The 8000-nt window shown below is 56.3% G+C and overlaps 1 long non-coding RNA gene across 1 annotated transcript; it reads left to right on the top strand.

Moving 5' to 3' along the window:
* The first annotated feature begins 332 nt into the window (after positions 1–332).
* Positions 333–1315, top strand: LOC143824869 (uncharacterized). Its single transcript, XR_013226900.1, has 2 exons — positions 333–529; positions 838–1315. It is a non-coding gene; the product is annotated as an uncharacterized LOC143824869 (long non-coding RNA).
* The last annotated feature ends 6685 nt before the right edge of the window (positions 1316–8000 follow it).

Below are 8000 nucleotides of genomic sequence, written 5' to 3'. Positions count from 1 at the left end.
ATCGATTGATTTATTAAATTTGTATACCGCCCTCCCATACAGCTCAGGGAGGCCAATTCCAAACCCGGCCATAGAGCATGGATTAATCGATCCGTAAAATGGAGGTAGGAACAGCCAGGGTGAAGGTTTGCAGATAATTCTGGAATCTTTTCTTTTTTAAAAAACAGAGATTAAAACTCCCTGTAACAATATAAACAATACCAATAGCTTTGAGGAAAGAATGTCCACTGAGTTTTCAGCTGCCATACTGGGGGTTGCTAGGCAACCACAATACAATTATTGAGCTATCTAAGCCTTGGTTTCACTGGGAACTCCCTAGGCATACAGCTGGGCTCAGTCCAGCCAGCCACATGCAACAGGCCTTGGCACTACTGACCCCACACAACGGGGCCTGGCTTCAGCAGCATGACATGACAGCACAGCTGTGTCCAGCCTGGCCTTTGGCATGGCTCAAGTGGACCCGACTTTTCCTGACGAGAGGGTGCTGAGGGGAGGAAGGAGGGATAGCTGAAGAAGGGGTAAGGTTAAGGTAGGTTGGCTGGTGGGTGGGGAGGAGAGCAGGCAAAGAGGAGGGGCTCTGGGACCTGCCGGGGGAGGGAAACAAGAAACAGTGGGAGAGGGGATCCCCCCTTGCAAGTCCTCCCCCACACACACACACATGCTTCTTTGTTCATTGTGTTGTCAATACTATTCATGCTCCACTTTTCACTCTGGGGTTGAAAATTAGCCTGCTTTCTGGTTGCCTTTTGGGCCAGCCCAAGGGGGCCCTGTGGATGGTGGTCTTAGAGAGGCAAGAGGGTCCCACAGTTTCCCCTCATTCCTATTTCCCTTCCGCAGCTGCTGAGCATCAAGGGTCAAATGGACCGAAGGCTTGTCAAGGAGCCCGATCCACCATAGCCAGCACTCCGCCTGGAGGAGCAGCATTTGGCAACCCCCCCACCCCATCCCCCCCACCCCCCGCCAGGATGACGCGGCAATTGCAAAACCCGGCAGAGCTAAGGGATGACCAGCCATCTCCATCCTGTTGGTTCGGAACGCCGGCAGTGATTTTGGTTCTCTGCTTTATGCCCCTATTTTGTAGATTTGTTTGCACTGTGTAGGAGCCTTGTAGGTTTTGAATATGCACAATTCACGTCGCATTTATGCGCAACACAGGCAGGTTTTCTGCACATCCCACACACACATCAAGACAATTTATCGATGAACAGATCCCATTAAAGATTCATATGTTTTGTGGGGAGATTCGTCTGAAGAATGCAAGAAGGCTACAAAAATAAAGGATCGCAGCACGGATCCGCATGAGGGGGATGTAAAATTGCAATATGGATTTCTGAGATGAAAGGGCAGGGATGAGAAATCCGAAACCCACCCTGTTCCCAAAGGGCAGCACCTACCTTTACGGCAACGGGGGAGAGCTGTGATTGGCCAGCAATAGACGGACGCAGCCAATGTGCGCTTGACTTGGGCCAGAGGGTGGGGCTTTCCGGGGAGCAGGAAGGAAGAGCCAGCCGGGCCTGGCATGCTGGGGAGGATGAAGAAGAACCCGCAACCCTGTGAATTATTTAGCGGGAGAAGAGCATGGCTTGAGAAGCACTTTGTGTTCCTTTGTGGATCTTTAATGAACCCTTAAACATGCTTTTAAAAATGGAAAGGGGAAACAAAAAGCCCTCATTAAGGGTTTTGGCAGGTTTGATTAGTGGCTTTAAAGACTTCTAAACAGCCACTTAATTGGTAAATCCTTTGGCAGCCAGAGGAAAAAATGAGGAACGGGATGAAAAAAGAAAGAAAGAGGATGCGAGTTTGCGCAGGCAGTGAAAACATCCTGGCACATCATGACTGCAGAATCAGTCCCGGTGTTTAAAGGCCGGTGCTGCCACCCCACTGGGGCCGCTCTCCTGTCCACACCGGCGTCATTCGGGCGGTGTCAAAAGCTCCTCCATCTCCCTCCCCCACCATCCCCACCCCCACTCCAGGGATATCGACGGCATCAAGGACCGGTGGGTGGTTTGTGGGTGCCCAATCTTGATGTGCTGCGAATGACACACAAAGACCAAGAGGCCGCCGTAACTGGAGGCACCCCAAGACGGATGCCTTGCGGTCCTCTAGGGACTCTGATGGCCTGTCCAGGGCCTGTAGGGTCCTAAGCGTGCTTCCTTCTGCACTCTGGAAGTCTCCACAGAGTCCCAGGGAGGCAGAACAAGGAGGGGAGGGAAAGCCCGTCTTCCCTTGGCCCAGAGATTCCCTGGCCTTGGAGTGTCCTTTCCAATTGGTACAAAGGAGACTGATGAACACAAAATGACTGCATCTCCCCCCCCCCACTTCCCACTGTTGACATGCACGCTTGAGGGTGGGGGGGGGGAGAAATGATGGTGCCGAAATGGAACGCTTAGTAAATTAATTCTCTGACAAGATATTGTTAGAGACAACTTGCATTCCTCTTCCCTTCAAAAAATGCATAACGCTGCAGTTTGGAGAGATTGTGTGGCAGGCCCTGCATGGCTCCCCCCCAGCAGCACGTGCCCCCCTAAAATTAGAATGGCCAGAGTAACAGGGCCTTATTACCCCAATGCCCTGCCTAGGGAGGGAGGGCCGAGCATCGCCTGGCAGGGCAGGGCCCTCCTGGAGCCTGGGAAAAGCCATGTGAAAAGGGTCCTTGCAGGAAAGCAATGTGGGGTGGGGGGAGTGGAAGAGCAACAGCCAAGGAAACATGATGAGCACACCCACATCCCCCCCCCCCCGCCGCCACTCAGCTGGAGAGGTTTAGACTCTCCACCCCCCTCCTCTGTACCCGTCTATTTATTTCCAATTCCCTTTCATTTCAAATGCTTCCACACTTGCCAGGCCTCCTCCTTTGAGCTGAAGACAGCTGATCCCCCCCCCACACACACACACACAGAGCTTGGAAACCCAGCCCCCCCCTGCTTCCCTCTGCCCCTCCTCCGACTCCCCCTTTGCAGAGTGCCGCAAAGGGAGGTCCCTTTGGCGAGGCCAGAAAAGCCCTTGGCAAGGCAGGCTGGCTCTGCCCCTCCCTCCCTGGGTCAGGGGAAAGCCTCTCAGCCCCAGCTGGGCCCGGCAGCACGGGCTCCCCCCCCCACACACACACACACACACACCCTCCCCGTTTGGCTGCTTCCTGGCCTGCTCCTCTTCCAGAAAGCGGGATGAAAAGGCACACACGCTCCAGTTCAGCTTAAAATGATAAATGTTAATGATGCTGCCAAAGTTCAGTTGCCCAGTTCTGGACACGAATCCCTCCGACCTTTGATGGCTCAGCTGCCTTCCAAATCTCTTTCTTTCTTGCATTTCTATACCGCCTTCCGCTAAGGCTCAGGGCGGTTCACCCAGACCGTAAACGAGAACAACACATCAAACTCCGTGACTCTCTCCAGAGTAGTCATAGTCCTAGCAATACGTCCATAACTGCAGCCCTAAGAGCAGTGGTCAGAGCAGGGAACCTTCACACCCAGCAAGCAGACCACCCAACAGACCCCCGGCCGGTCAGGCTCAGGGGCCCGGTGGATGTGGCACAGCTTCGGTCTACCTCAGCCGGACGCCTGCCTCGCACCTGATGGCCCCGGGGCCTTCAGCCACTGCCCACGTCTGCCACCAAGGGGGTGGTGCCTCTAAAAGAGAGGGAGGCGGCGGAGGAAGGGAGTGACTACGACATCCACTGGAGGGAATGTGCTCCTCTCGCTTCCCTGCACCTTAAACGACACGACCGCCACGTGTTCAAGAGTTACTCAAACCATTTTTATGCTGCCTTCCCACCCGGCTTGGCCCTCGAGGCACGGAGCAGCTGGAGACTTTGAGCAGCAGACAGGCGAACACCGACAATCAAAAGCACAGGCAGACGGGGGGGGGGGGGGGGTGAACAAGGGAGACCCAAGGAACGGAAAAGTCTTTGTCTGGAGGCAGGAGGCAAGAAGGATCCTGCAGGCAGGCCCTGCAGTGAGGACTAGAAGCCTGGCCTGGATGCCGAGGCTCCCTGGAGGTTCCCATTGGGCCTGGGCCGAGCAGGAGGGATCTCTGCACCCCTAACCAGGTTGGACCCTCGCCCTTTACGGACCCGGGGCTTCGATTCTGGTCATCTGATTCTTCCACAAGAAGGGCAAGGCTAAAGAACACGGCTGAGGGGCTCCCAAGAGAATGGAGAACTGAGGAAGGGATGTGGCCCAAGGGAGCAGCAGTGATGAGAGCGCCTTGGCCCCCGGCCACTGCAGGGCGAAAGGACAAGCGGCAGCAGCACGGCAGCTAATGCGATCAGGATGCATCTCCAGGCAGCTTTCATCTCCTAGAATGACTGGCTTCCAGGATCTCAGGAGACTTCCTGTATCTCCCCCCTCCCCCCTCCCAACACCAAGCTCTTGTCTTCTTGGGAGCCAGCCCAAAGCATTCACCAGTTGTGCCCCTTCCAGTCTGGGGTAGCGGCTGGGCAGCCAGCTCTGGGCAGAGAAATGCCCAGAGATTTGGGAGTGGGGCCTGAGGGGGGGAGGGGCTTCGAAGGGCACAAGGCCGGGGACCCTCCTTCCAAAGCAGCCTTTTTCTCCGGACTCTGTGGGTCTCTGTGGCCTGGGTCATAGCAGGTGACCTCCAGCCACCAGCAAGGCTGGCAAGTCTTAGGTAAGTGGACAGAGCCCTGGGGACCTGGGCTCAAGTCTCTGTTCCCGTGACCAGGGGAGAGTAACATTTCTGGGTCCGCAGACGAGATTGGCCAGGCCCAGAATAGCTCAGAACAACCCTTAGCAACAACAGCCAGGAAAACATAGTAGTATTTTGACTAGCAATTCACCCAATTCAATGACTTAAGGAGATGGGGAAACGATACCTAAATATTCAAACAGCAGCTAATGCATAATAGTTTATGAAATACAATTACCTGATCAAAAAAGAACATCCTTACTCACCCGAACCGTGCACAGAGAAAAGGCAGGTGGATCTCTTTCTTTGCTCAATGCATCTTAAGGCTTGTTTCCAGATCAGCTCAGTTCTTGGGAAGTTTTCAGTTTCCGCAAAAGTCTGATAGTTCCGTGTCCCAGTAAGCCCCTCAAACTGTGACCATCTTGTGGATTTTTTCTCTTTCTTTCCAATCCAGCAGCCGGGATGGCCCCTACGGGAGACTGAAGAGGAAAGGGAGGCAACAGAGTTGAGCAAGGGAAGTCCAGGTGGCCACCAACATGTCACCCGCACCCTTGGGAAGCAGCATGACAGACCCGGCGGAGTCACCGCCCAGCCCAGCCCCCAAAACAAGGCCGGGTGATCCGAGGACACATCCTGACTCTGGCCATTCCCTAACACGGCCGGCCCCATGGGGGATTCACCTCCAGCAGTGCCTAAAGAGGTATCTGGGGTGTGTCAAAGGTTTTCGAGAGTCAAAGCTCCCTTCATCGGATCCGAGGGAACGTCCCTACATGAGGCCCTTGGTCACTGCGGTGTCCTTCAGCCGGTCACACCCTCTAAGGTCCCCCACCCACAGGGTTGTTGTCAGGATACATGAAGAAGGAGGCCCAGTGCCGGCCAGCCAGCCAGCCAGCCAGAGTGCCTCAAAAGATAGGTGGGCGTCCCGTCCCCCCCCCACACCCACACCCTGTGGGCTCAGGTCCTCCCCTCCGTGTCTTCTGCTCAAGCACCTCCCTTGAGTGACCCAGCTCTCCCAGGACGGGGCCTGCTGAATGGCCTCCCGTTCGGCCTTTGGAAAGCTGGGCCAGGAAGGACGATCCCGCAGCCAGCCTCTCCCCGCCCCCGCCGGAGACGGCTTTTCTGTAACTGGATTTGGGTCCAGCGGCCCACCGAGAGTCCCGTCCAACTCCCACCACGCAAGAATTATCACCTGCCGCTCTGTTCCTGCGGATTAGCTTTCCAGCCGAGCGGGGATTGCATTTCACTGGTGGCTGGAGCCGTTCCTCGGAACACGCCGCTTATAATGGAGCTCTGTGGTGCGAGAGGCCAGCCTGTAATTGTAAGATATTATGATGATATTTTGCCGGCTTCCGTCAGCTGTAGACACTCGGAATGAGAGGCCGGGAGAAACAAGCCCCCGTCAGCAGCTACTATGCCCCCCACCCCACCCCACCCCCACTCCGCTGAAGGCAAAACCCGAAGGGGGATCCCAGCCGAGGCCAGGGGGCTCCCGGGGCTGGGCCTCTGTCCCCCCAGTCCTGCTTGGTGCCCTCACTGCACACACCACAGCAGTGTCCCTCCTCTCCGGTGTGCTGGCCTGGAAAAGCCCCGGGTGCAGTTCTGCCCAAGCAGGGCTCTCCTGCGCAGAACCTCTGGCCAGTGATGGCAGGGAGACGGGGGTGAGACAAACATTTCGGCAAGGGGGGCTTTCTCCGTCTTGGAGTTCCAGCTGGAATGTGCTTCTTATTTATGAGCCTCTCCGGGGGTCTGGGGCTCTGATGGGCCCTGCCCTGGCTGAGCTGCTGCTTACACTGGCTTTGCTCTGACCTTCTGCAGACTCTCGGGTGGTCTTCCAGTGCTGCCGGGGGGGCGGGGGACATGCTGGCCAACGGCTGTGCCACGGGGTGCAGACTGGAGAGCCTGGGCCGTGGGTGGAGCCTTCAGCTCCCACGGAGCGTTCTGGGATTGTCTTCCTGGCCATGCCGAATGGGAAGGGACAGAACGGCAGTGGGATTGGGGCCGCCAAAGAGGGGAGTCTCAGAGCGGACACTGCAGGCGGTCAGGGGTATGCAAATAAGCCGCCTGAAAACCCCACGTGGCTTCGCTTTGCAGCAGCTGCAGCCGCCATCCTGGGGCAGGGAGTTCCACTGGCTCCCGTGGTGAGTCTGGAAGGCCGCCAGAGGCTCCACCCACAAATCCAGCCATTGGTTCTCTGGAGCATAAAACCCCCGGGGAACCTGGGAGCTTGCGTCTGCTCAGCAGTCCGTCCCCCTGGCTGGTCTTGGGGCTCCTTCTGGCGGTCCACTCAGCATCCTTTGGGCTTCTGCCAGGCCTCTGACCTGTGAATGGCCTCCGGGCCTTGGCTCCCCTGGGGACCTCCGATCTTCTGGACTTAGCGGCAGCTTTGGTTTCCGGCTGGAAACTTGGCCAATCTCACGTTCTGATCTTCTGCCGCTGGGGTGTGGAGCGTGTCTCGGTTCCTCCGCCCTACACTGCGCAGTCCCCCCCCCCCCGTTCCCTGACTCTGATTTCACTTGCAAAGCCGGTTTTCCATTTGAATGGAGCACACCGAGGCAATTCTGCGGAAGGTTTTTTTCTGCCATTTAGACGGAGCTGGATGACAAGAAGTCTTCCGTCTCCACAGTTGGTAGGATGCTCCTGCGACAGCTGCCTGGGTCCCTGCTTTCCCCACCTGCTCTTCCAATGTTCTTCTGTTCTTATGACCCCAAAGTACCCTGCCCAAACTCAGCTCTGGGAGTCAGGCAGGCAGGCAGGCAGGCAGGCAGGCAGGCAGGCAGGCAGGGTGGGGGGCTAGGAGAATCTGGGCATCATCCCCCATCCCCACCCAAGCGCCTGAAACAAGGGGAGAGGGGCAGAGAAGAGCCACCAAAGGGGCCAATTGCAGGCAGGTGAGAAAAGTAAACCTCTTTCTAGCAGCCAGCGAGGAGCAGACTCCCTTCCCAGGCACAGATGCCGCCTCCCAACAGGCTCAAGACTGATTCTTCCAGCTTGGCTGCTGGGGAAACAGCCGGGCAACTGGTGGAAAATTAATCTGCTGAGCAGGGCTTCCGATGGATGGGGGGCGGGGGGGGGGGGACACATAGATGGAGATGTGTGAAGGAACCGGTTCCGCTTCAAAACCTGATTCTGCAACCGTTCGGAGCTGAAATGAATCCAACTCCGCAGGGAATGGACTTAATATTGCAGCAGGCACCTTTGTCTTCATTTAGGGCCCCTGAATTGCATTTTGCTCTGCTTTCTCTGGGAGTCTCCTCTGGAAATCTGCTTGGGGTTTATTCTCTTAGAAAAATATCTCACACCACAAAGACATGGGGGGAGGAAGGGAAGTAAAAGGGCTTTTCATTCCTTATGTTGTCACCTTT

Source organism: Paroedura picta, chromosome 15 (genome assembly GCF_049243985.1).
Source record: "Paroedura picta isolate Pp20150507F chromosome 15, Ppicta_v3.0, whole genome shotgun sequence".
In the NCBI taxonomy this organism is placed as follows: domain Eukaryota; kingdom Metazoa; phylum Chordata; class Lepidosauria; order Squamata; family Gekkonidae; genus Paroedura; species Paroedura picta.
Note: the sequence above shows the minus strand (reverse complement) of the source record. Positions and strands in the feature narration are given on the sequence as shown.